The following is a 10,206-nucleotide window of genomic DNA, read 5'->3' on the forward strand; positions in this document are numbered from 1 at the left end:
TTTGCTCTCTGCAGATGTTGATTTAGGGTCCAAGATCTGATTTTGGATCTGTTTGGATCTGTTTTTTATTGTGGTATATAGCAAAATGTTTTGGGTTTTTTTTTTTTTTGTCTGAGGGATTCTATGCTCAGTTTGAATTCTTTGCTCAGTTTATGCTTGTTTGAAGTCAGAGGTCTTAGAATCTTTATTATTTATTTGTGTATTAGGACAGCTTTGTATGTTACTAGTTATTCAGATTATGCTGAAGTCCACAAACATTATTTTTGTATGAGAGCTGCTAGTACATAATTCTATATTTTTGTATGAAATCTGTGTGATTTTGGTACAACAAAATGTTTTTTTTGTTTGAAGGATTATATTGGTCACATAACAGGAGGATGTTGGTCAGAAGACTATTTTATATTAGTGATTCAGAATATGCTGAAATCTATACTAATATACTAAGTATGCATGCTGCTACAGGCACACATTTCTTTTCCTGGTTCCTTTTTGGTTCTTTGCAATGCTGGGATATCTGCAGGCAAATGTAACCTTCCAGTTCACTTGCCACATCGCTTCCATTTGTTTTATTAATAAAAGATGTTGGAAGTAAATTCCTTATCACTAAAAATAATTTGCTTTAAAAGTACCAAGTGGTCACACAGTGAGAAAAAAGAAATTCTGTATAAACCAATTTGGCAAGTGATTTGTGACTGTAGTGGTAAATTGTAGGGGACAACGGTCACAGTTATAACACATTTTTGACAAGTCTCTGTTCTAACTCGGTTTACACAAAAACGACAGACTTAAAAGCTGTGGAATTCAGTTACAAAGGAATCATACATAACTATTTTCAGAGGAAGTGTCATATCACAGCAAACCAGTGACTACAGTTTCCATTCTGCACGGTAGCCTACAAACATGGCCACCATGGACTGCAATTCCCAGAACACTCACATTCACTCTAATCACGCACACCTGCATCGTATTCACAGCACTCACAACCACACCTATGAGACTGGTTCTACACAAGGATTTTGTGAAGTATTACGCTCAGTTGCCTAGTCTCTGTCGTATTTCCAAGCTTTATCTTGTGTTTGCTTTTCTGGTTATAGACTTTGTTTACCCTGTTGACCTCGATTCTCTACTCTGCCTTGTTTAGCCTGTCTGCCAGATCGTTTGACCCTAGTCTGCCTTGGACTTTGTTTTCTGCCTGATCCTTTGCACTCCTTATTGTTTGATTAAACTGCCATACCTGAACTTGCTTCTGTCCTGCGCCTACATTATGTGACAAGAGGGATCGCCACAGCAGTTATGGTGATTTGGCACATTTCCGGGTTTCGCCGAATTATTCAGTAGAAAAAAAAAGATCCATCAATAATTGTTTTATCATCACATCGCATCTGAAATTCATAGGACTGCGGTTACATACGTAACCATTGTTCTATATAATTTCTACTGACAGCGAGAGGCGGTGCTTTCAGCACCTGGATGACTAATACCAACAAGGTCATGGGGAAGTGCTACGTGCCCCTTAACAATGGCTGTGAAGCCGGGGTAAAAATGGCTGTAGCCACTGGGTTGTGCGAGATCACATTCACCCTATAAAATCTTGCAAATGTGCAGGTGGATGCCCATGATGCAGCTACACAAATATCTGAAAGAGGGACCCCTCGTAGGGCTGCCCATGAAGTAGACACACTCCTGGTTGAGTGACTTTGAACCTGAGGAGGGATCCAGAGACCCCTGCCCTTACAGGCATAAATGATAGCCTCTACAATCCATTTTGACAGACGCTGCTTGGACAAAGCGTGACCTTGCCTATGCCCAGTATGGCAGACAAACAGTGAATCTGACAGCAGGAATTCAGCAGTCGTTTGGATATAACACTTTAGTGCTCATACTGGGCACAACAGACTCACACTCAACCCTTTGCTCATCCTCCTGAGTTGGGGGTTCAAAAGCTGACAGACTGAGGGGCTGGTTCGTATAAGACAAAGAAAAGGTCTTTGGGAGAAATGAAGGGTTCAGCCATAAAGTTACCCCTGTGTTCCCAGAACTACAGTGTAGGCACTCTTGGCTTACTGATAAGGCGTGCAACTCACCTACTTGTCTAGCCGATGCCATGGCTAAGAGGAAAGCTGTTTTCATAGACAGCCACCTCAATTCTGACCTCTCTAGAGGTTCAAATGGACGCTGACACAGTGCCTCTAATATAAGAGGCAAGTCCCAAGAGGATACTGGGTTTTGTCGAGGAGGTCTCAGTTGTTGAGCACCTTTAAGGAAGCGGGTCACAAGAGTGTGGGACCCAATCATCACACCATCTACTCTATTATGCATGGCTGAGATCAAGGTCAAGGCTGCAAGGCCTCCATCAAGATGGAACTGGAGAAAGCTGAGGATTACCGGTATGGGACAGCATGTTGGTTCCTGATTTTGTGCTTGGCACAACTCAGAAAAGAGCTTCCACCTGTTAGTGTACAATGCATTGGTGGAAGGTGCTCGGGAGTTGTGTATGGTCTGAACAACTGCTGGATCACACAGCAATGGCTCTGGCTCTTCAGAGGCCAGACCCAAAGTTGCAGCTGGGATGGGTTCGGGTGCCAGATTCGACCCTCCAGCCATGAGAGGAGATCCCTCCTCACCAAGCACCAAGGCTACCTGTACAGTAATCTGTGTAATATTGGAAACCACACCCTCCCTGGCCATTTGGGGGCTACTAGTAGCACCTTGTGATTGCCCCTGAGGATCCGGTCTAGGGAGGGCAGTATCAACAGTAGTGGAGGGAAAGCATACAGCAGTCGATTTGGCAACGCATGGGTCAGTGCATCTTGGCCCAAGGGACTTGTTGGTTCCCCCAGTGAAAACCAAAGGGGACAGTGTGTCATTGACAGTGAGGTGAAAAGGTCCACCTCTGCCCTACCATATCTGTGCCAGATCGCTTGCACTACTTCGGGGTGCAGCTTCCATTCGCCAGGGTGGGGGCTGTGCCAGCCTAAGGGAACCCCCTGGGTAAAATATGCTCTTATCCTCCATGGGCGTAGGCACCTTAGGCAACTGGCAGTGACTCTGACCAGCTTGTGCCTGTGTTGAGTGGGATGCAAGCAGAAGTCGTTCCGCCAGATCTGGAGAGGCCACAATAACAGAAGGCTCAAAGGGACCACCGATGAGGCTGCTGTGAGCATACCTAGCAGTCTCAGAAATTCTTTGAGGACCAGAGCCCTGCCTCTTCTGAAGTGACTGATGAGCTGGAGGATGTTGTTGACTCTTTGTTGAGAGGGGGTAGCCATCATCAACCGTGAGTCCAACTGGATGCGAATAAACAGTCTTCGCTGACTCGGCATCAGAGAGCTCTTTCCACAATTCACTGTAAGCCCTAGCTTGGTAACATGGGATGCTGATTCTCTGAGGGCATCTACCCTTGACTGGGAACAGATCAACTGGTTATCCAGGTATGGGAAAATTCGAATCCCCCTGGCCTGTAATGGAGACAGTGTCGCTACTACACACCTGGTGAAGACCCTTGGTGCCAGTGAAATCTCGAAGGGAAGCACACAAAATTGGTAAGCCCTTCCCTCGAAGGCGAAACAGAGGAATTGCCTGTGCTGGGGCGCGATTCGAGCGTGAAAATATGCGTCTTTCAGGTTGATGGTTGTAAACCATTTGTTCTGCCTGATGCCTTGCAGCACATCCACTGTACATAGCATGTGAAACTTGAAAACCTTGAGGTGTGTGTTCAGAGGTCTTAAATCCAGTATGGGGTGGGGTATGGCGTCTTTCTTTTTGCGATAATAAAATAAGTGGAATAGAATCCACTGTTCTGTAAAGAGCTGTCTAACTGCTCAATGGCACTCTTCTTCAGGAGAGCCCAGACCTCCTGGCGTAGGGCCAGAGCCTTGTTTGGGTCCTTGACTAAGGTCAATTTGACTCCCTGGAACCTCGGTGGTTGGCGTCTGAATTGAATGTTGTAGCTCTGTGACAGGGTTGATACAACCCAGGGGTCTGACGTAAGCTCTTCCCAGCATCTGAGGTACTGGCTGGTGAAGCACCCGACCAGGGGAGTGGTAAAGTCATTGTCTACTCCTTTATGCCTGATAATTTCTGGAGGGGTGATGGCCCGAAGTCTGGCCTCGCTGTGCCAAGCGAGGGGGCTGGGTGGGGGTTGGCTGACAAAACCTTTCTGGGCATTGTACTCTCGGCTGGGTAATCGGCTGTGGTATGTACTGAGACGTATTTGTTGCCCTAGAGGGTCTCTGTCTAGCGGGGTGTTCACAACGCAGACTAGCAAACTGTTGTCTGGCCTGTATAACCTGTAGGCTGCGCTCCGGGGCTTGCTGTGCAGCTGGGCTGAACAGTTCCCCAGGAGTAACCGGGAGAGAGTGGAGGGCTCTCCTGCAGAGTTCCAAAAGTGGAGACTGGGCCAGCCATATTTGGCATCAGGTGAGGGTTAACAAAGACATTAGCCTCCCCAACTCCCTGGTCATATAGGCGAATGCCTGCAAAGAGGCGTCACTCAGGCTCTGGGCAGAAGGGTCAACTTCCGAAGCCTGCAATATCTGGGACAGGGCCAGCATAAGGTGTGACATGGAATTCTCAATATGTCCCATACGTGCTGCTGTGTCATAGCTTCTGACAATGAAGGCATCTGTCAACCGGCACTGTGGCCGGGGGCAGCGTGCATCGGGCCAAAGTGCTTCACCAGGTGATAGCACAAGGGCAGCAACGGCCAGCTCTACATTGGGCATGCAGTCAAGGCCATGGTCGGATGCATCCTGCATATTAGCTAGTGCTCTACAGTCTGTCAGTAGATGAGAGAAACGAATGGGGTCTGCCCAGCACCTCTGCAGCTCCTCGATATATGGAGATGAGGGTGGGACACAGAGAGCTGAGGACTGAGAGGTCTTCCTGAAAAAGGCGCTCTGAGGAGTCACCTGGATAGGTGCTGCGTCTAACCCTAGACGTGCCAAGGCCATTTTTACCACCGGCCTGACTGATGTCTGACTGGTCTCCAAGCCCTTCAGTCTACTGTGGCTCATCCCCTGTGAATTGGGATGAGATGAATGGGAGCTCTCACCTGCCCCCTCCTTGTCATAACCTCCCCCAATAACTAGGCTCTCCGAGGCAATAGTGAAGAGTGCATCCTCCTCCTGGGTCTCAAAGGCTGGTGACAGTATTGGAGGCAGCACCCTGGGAGGAGACTGCGGTGCAGCTGCAGCAGGACCACTAGCAGGTTGTGCACTGGGTGGTTGCAGATTAAGGAGGATAGACTTAATCTCTGCAAACTCAGAAGCCAAGGTAACTCATAACCTTCTGGGCTAGGGAATCTACCTTTATGCGTTTCACGTGATCACCCCCCTTCAGGGTGCGTTATGTAGCCTGTCCTACCGACAATGAGCCAATCATGAGAATTAAACAAATAACAGTCCCTCTATGATCACTATGCACTGTGATGCAATATGGTGCACTTAAGAGCGAACATGCTCACACTATAGCCAATAATCAAACAAATTCCCGAACTAAATCATGGGAATGAAAAACAATTCAATGAAGCCCAATCAGGGTGCGTTGCTTACCGACAGCGCACTTTCAAAAAATGAAACAACCGAAAATCGTGGGGAATAACTCCACAATACGTATAAACAGAAAATTATGGGAGGAGATTCCAACCCGACCTCAATTATTTAGTGTTGTATCAGCGTTACGGCGAGAAACACCAAACTGATCACAAACTGTAAACTGCCGCTTGCCGAATTAAAGCGTGCCCACTCCTAAATGGCGTTGAAAACGGAGTCACTTACCTCTTGCAGGATAGCGTACTATCTGAAGTTAAATGATCACAAAAAAGGCCAACCGCAGTCTTTGGCGGACGAAAGTTCGTAGCTCCAACCCTACTTCGGGTTACAAGACTACCAGCACTCCTGAAACCTGCTTACCAACGCGAGAAGATAACAAGAGGTCGTTTCCAGGGTGAACATGCCTTTAGTGCCTTTGTGGCAAAAGGCACACATCACCCAGGTCACAGGTGACTTTGTTGATATAAACACGTGACCTGCACGTACATGTGAAGGACATCAAGGTGCTGAAAGCATCGCGTCTGGCGGTCAGTAGAACTGAAATAGAACACTTAACCATCTGAAGAAAGCTTAAGGAACCATTTTTTCCCCAAAGCTCATAGAATGTACAACAATACAGAGTCATAACAGGTTGTGTTTTCATTTATATATTCATTTTCATATGATTCATTTACATGTGATTCATTTTCATGTGATTCATATTTATGTGATTCATTTACATGTGATTCATTTTCATGTGATTCATTTACCTTTTCTCTTCTCTCCTCCTTTCCCTTTCCCAAATATTTCATTGAGAAGAAAAAAACAACAACAAAAAAAAAACAAAACAAAGGAAAACAAAATTAAAAGTACCGATTTAAGAGGAGTGAGTCCACAAAATCTAGACGAAGTAATGCACCGACAATATCTTCAATAAGAATCCGAATTCTGTAGAGCTGGAAGGCCGAGTGCAAAAAAAGAATAAAAGTGAAAAAAACTCCACTATATAGGTGATGCAGTTCACCCCGATATCAAGAGTTTAACGTAGTCTCCTGCTTCCTCCGCTGAAATAAAGTCCTTCTGAACACCGTTATATGTAATGCGAAGCCAAGCTGGGTGAAGTATTCCATAGCGAGCTCCCTCAATACCACGAAGTTGATGCCGAACCTCGTTAAGCGGCCCCGGCCCGGGCTTTCTTGGCTGTGTAGTCAGGGAAAACGGAGATGGTCAAATCCCTCGTTTTAATCTGCTGGAGCTCTCTCGCACGGCGTAAAATATCAACACAGTCACTGTAATAGTGGAATCTGTACACAATAGCTCGTGGTCGTTCACCAGGCTTGGGCTTTGGCTGAAGGGTCCGGTGGGACCGGTCCAAAACCGGCTCCTTCTCCAGACCAAACGCCCCCTGTCATGACAGTTGAATGATACTGACTCATCTTTCTCCTGTTGCTTGGATAGTGGAATTTAGATAAGAGATCAGGCTTGGATATTGACCAGGGCTTTACCAAGTTAGGAAATCTTGGCTCAAATTTTTGTCTGTTCAGTGTTCACACATTGACATGTTAGTAAGTGCAACACCACACCCTTCCACCCTTGTTTGTACTTGCAACATCATAAAAAAATATTATTTCTGCAATTAGATAAATACACTCATTCACTTTATTAGGAACACATTTACACCTGCATATTCATGCAGTTATCTAATCAGCCAATCATGTGGCAGCAGCACAAAGTTCATAAAGAAAAATGTGTCACAGACCCTGTAATGAGAGGTGTGTATATTTAGACTTATGGTTCAATGGTGGCACTCAGTCTTTCTCTCTGTCTGTACCCCTCTCCTGCCTTCCACACACATCCAAAAAATAAGAAACTTCAAAAAGCCAGAGGCCAATTTATGGAATGTTGGTGATGTTACACTGCTTACAGATAAGTCAGTTGTAAATTATTTGATAAAAAGTAATTAAGCTATAGTCTATAATGAAATTTATTTAAGTTATTTCAGTAATGAACTCAAGCACTATCTTTCAGTGGTGGTAGAAGCACAAATAACTATCTCAAGTAAATAAATACAAAATTAAAGTGCAAATAGTCATCAAAACTAATTTTCAGGTTAAAAATTGAACTACAGCTTCATATTCTTTACTCAGTGTATAAAAGATTAAAGTCTTAAATTTACAAGGAAAGTACAAAAAAAGTACAAGAATCAGAAAAGACGTCCTCAAATCACGAACTTTTGTTTCATGACAGTAAATTAGCTATATCCTTTTCTCAGCAAACTAATGTCTGAAATACCAATCTGTGAGGATTTAATAGCATTCACACGAACACCCAGTTGTAAAACTCCTTTAATGTTGTTGTAAGTCTCTTGGAAGCCTCCCTGGAAAGTTTTTGTCTTGTCCTTTTGTAACTTTTGGAGGGATGTTCTGTTCTTGGTAATGTCACTGTGGTGCACCATTTTCGTCACTTGATGATGCCCTTCACAATGTTCTATGGTAAATCTAATGTTTTGTAAAATCTTTAATACTCCTCTACTGATTGATATCTTTTGACAAATGAGATACCATACATGCTTTGTATGATCTTTGTGGACCATGGCTTCAGCAGTCAGATGAAACCAAGAAGAGGTCAAGAAAATCCTACAGAAACAGCTGGTCTTTATTTAGGGCTAATCAGAATAGATTAATTGATGACAGCTGTATGATAACTACTTCTGAACATGAGACTGAATGTGGTGGGCCAAGTCTCAGGATAGAGTAAAAATTGGCTCATACGTCACTTCTTTTTGATTGTAGTGGTGATTGTTGGCATTCTGAATTATTATTTCTTTTTTCAACTTTATAATGTCATAAAGCTAATCATGCAAATGCCGTAAGCTAAACAAAATGACCAATCAGTGGTCTTGCATTGTCTTCATTTTGCATTAGGAAGAAAGCCTGTAAGTGAACAGTTATGGCACTGTGTTAGCCTGGAGATTTTCTCTGTTTCGAAAAACAGACAATCTAGTTTTACCAGCTGACTATGCAAAGACTTTTAAATGGTATGATGCAGCTGATTGGAAGAGGGTGTGAGGCTCGTTAGGAAAGTCTTGCTCATATGATGAAGAACTCTGTTCTTCTTGTGAGTCTTTACATATGCTTTCTTCACTGACTTCTTGTCTCTAACTGATTTCAAGTGACACTTGATCTTTATTAAAATACAAAACCAAACCTTTGGGAAAAAACAAATAAATAAAAAATTTAGTTAAAAACTTCCCTTCTGTCAGTATAATTATGTCAATATATTAACCAAATGTAAGGGGGCATGGTAGCTTAGTGGTTAGCATGTTTGCCTCACACCTCCAGCAATTCCCGCCGCTGCCCTGTGTGTGCGCGGAGTTTGCGTGTTCTCCCCATGCTTTGGGAGTTTCCTCCTGGTACTCCAGTTTCTTACCCCAGTCCAAAGACGTGTTGTAGGCTGGTTGGCATTTCCAAATTTTCTGTAGTGTGTGATACCTTGCGATGGGTATCCCCTGCCTCGTTCCCCTAGACCCCTGGGATAGGCTCCAGGCACCCCTTGACCCTGTGAAGCATAAAATGGATGGATTAACCAACTGTAAAATAGTACCAATATATCAAACATAACCTAAGCATAAATATACAGTGTTAACATTTGACAATGGATTAACCTGCCTATGGATAGAATACAACCCTTACAATAATTGTAAGGAGATTTTTTTGTCAGACTAAAAACAAAACTTCTGTTTCTCAGGACACCTTTTGTTTTCTCCTCTTTGCTTGGTGTTTGTCTCGTTTTTAAATTGGTTATAGCATGCCCTGTGGAACCTAATATTAGGCAAAACATCCTGGAGTTTTCCCAAACTTGTATTTACTCAGCACATGTGTGGCAACTACACTTTCTGTTGCTGTATACATAGATGAAACTTTTTTCTGCAAATATTACAGGGCCAATTGCAGCAGAGACTACATGCAGCACTCCATCTTAAATATTTCTTCACTGCGGCTGCCACTGCAGTAGACACGATGGTTAATGTGAGAAACAGACATCTATTTTAGCAATTATTGTAAATTTGAGAAATAAACAATAAAAACCTAACATAATTCTGTCATGTGTTATTGGATTGCTCCATTATTCACATGTTTAATGTTTACACAGTGGTTTTGTCCCACCCAACAAGAATTCTGATTAATTTGACTATATTCATGATGTAATTTTTTTTTTCCGTGTGGTCCACACCCTATTTGTAAGGATTGGTATTAAAGTAATTAATCACTTACCTCTTTGTGTGTATTCAGTTGTTTTCCCCTTCCTTTTTTGGTGTCAGATGCTGTGCTTGAATGTATATTTATGAATATACACAATCACACGTGACTTGTAGAAATTTACAAATAAATACATTAAGGGAGCATTTACCTATCAGCCCTTGTTCTTACTTACATATATGGACAGCACCCTCACCTAATATTGGCACCCTTGGTAAATATGAGCAAAGAAGGCTGTGAAAAATTGTCTTCATGTCATGTTACAGCAAGCCAGTGACTACCTTTTCCATCCTGCACTGTGGCCTACAAAAATGGCCGCCATGGACTGCAATTCCCAGAAGTCTCACATTCATTTTAATCACGCACACCTGTATCAAATTCACAGCACTCACAGCCACAGTATAAAGAGACTGTTT

Source organism: Ictalurus furcatus, chromosome 23, assembly GCF_023375685.1.
Source record: "Ictalurus furcatus strain D&B chromosome 23, Billie_1.0, whole genome shotgun sequence".
NCBI classification, from domain to species: Eukaryota; Metazoa; Chordata; class Actinopteri; order Siluriformes; family Ictaluridae; genus Ictalurus; species Ictalurus furcatus.